Below are 1,845 nucleotides of genomic sequence, written 5' to 3'. Positions count from 1 at the left end.
AGTCACTAGCCTGAGAGTTCTTGTTTCCCAAATGAAAATATTTACTCATCAAATGTTTCAATAGGCTAAGATATGTAGTTTTCACATTTCCCCACCTTCTAATAAGTGCATTTCCACTGGATATTCTGGAATAAAACTTAAGCCTCTGTCTATAGTAAACCCATTGCTTGAAATATCTCAGTGTTTGAAGAGTGTTGGCTTTTAAAATACAGTAATTAGGAATGGATTCGTGCTTATATTTAGCAGCAGTTAATAGACACTTTTTCTTTTTTTAATTATTATTTATTTATTTATTTACTTTTGGCTGTGTTGGGTCTTCGTTGCTGTGCGAGGGCTTTCTCTAGTTGTGGCAAGCGGGGGCCACTCCTCATTGCGGTGTGCGGGCCTCTCACTATCGCAGCCTCTCTTGTTGCAGAGCACAGGCTCCAGACACGCAGGCTCAGTAGTTGTGGCTCACGGGCCCAGTCGCTCCGTGGCATGTGGGATCTTCCCAGACCAGGGCTCGAACCTGTGTCCCCTGCATTGGCAGGCAGACTCTCAACCACTGCGCCACCAAGGAAGCCTGACACTATCATTTTGGAAAAACAAGTGACTTGAGAAGCATACTTCTCTCTTTTAACACCTCTCCTGATTAGCCCAAATCCAAGGCATTACTGTGCCCTGCTGGCAGCACAGCCTCATTGCAGGTAAGTAACAAAGGTGCAGAGGGTTTGAGGCCAGCCTTCCAAATTCATTTCCACAAGAAATTGATTCTTTGCAATAGTCCCATTAACCTTGCATATTCTTACATGGAACGTTCACAGGCAGCAAAAAAACAAATCCCCAACTAACTTTTTCCAACCCAATAGGATTTGTGCTTCCCAAGTGAACATCACAATATTGTTACTTTTCAAGAGAATGTTTCTTTGCTTCTTAGGGAATTCATCCTCAATCTACATGGAGTACAGGCTTTGTGCCAGGTACCTTGCAGTGCCTGGAAGCAGGCAAGGAGGTCTCCATCCTGATGCACATGCACTGTTACAGCACCACATCCTAAAGCTGCTCAGCTACATAACTGGCTGATAGGGGTCACCCTGGAAGGAAGAATGGAGAGAGGATAGGGACAAGCATTTTTTGATTGTCCTCCAAGAGCCCGAGCCTGTGCTAGCTTTGTTGCAGCCGGTAGAGTATTCCCTGTTTAATGGTCAGAATTGATCTATGAGTTAAGGGTGCTAATTCTACTCCAGGTATATCCCCCTCACCCTGCAACATAGATGGTGGTCTTGTAACAGAGAAGAACAAACCTGACTCCATATTGGATCTATTCCTTTAGCTCTAATCCTTGTGCTCTGTTGCCTGTGCTTTGTCATGCTGGCTCTGCACCTTTGGTAAAAGAATATTGCCTATAGTCTGAAATATACAGGATAGCCCATTCTCAAGGCTCTGACCTTTAAAAGTGTGACACTTTCCCAATCATATAGATTAAAAAGTTGCAGAAGAGAAAAATGGCATTTGTTTTGTTGGACGTTTACAGGAATATCATGACCTGACCTATGTGGACAGCTGCAAGAACAAAGGATTCCGGCACCAAGAAGTTTGCAACAAACAGCCACACTGCCTCCCCTTTTAATGTAAAAGATGCCTGAATTCTAATCTTTGGGACAGTAGTCCACCATCTTCCTGGTCTGCTGGCTTTCCGAATACAGTCGTCATTCTGTGCCCCTTCACCTCATCTCTTGATTTACTGGCCTGTCGTGTGGTGAGCAGTACCAGCCTGGATTCAGTAGCAATCTTAGTAGAGCTGGCCTGGAGCAGAGGTCCACCTGCTAGACAGATATTGCCCAAATTAAGAAGGCAAGTCAGGGA

This window comes from Balaenoptera acutorostrata, chromosome 12 (assembly GCF_949987535.1).
Source record: "Balaenoptera acutorostrata chromosome 12, mBalAcu1.1, whole genome shotgun sequence".
Lineage (NCBI taxonomy): Eukaryota > Metazoa > Chordata > Mammalia > Artiodactyla > Balaenopteridae > Balaenoptera > Balaenoptera acutorostrata.
This window is presented reverse-complemented; position numbering follows the sequence as displayed.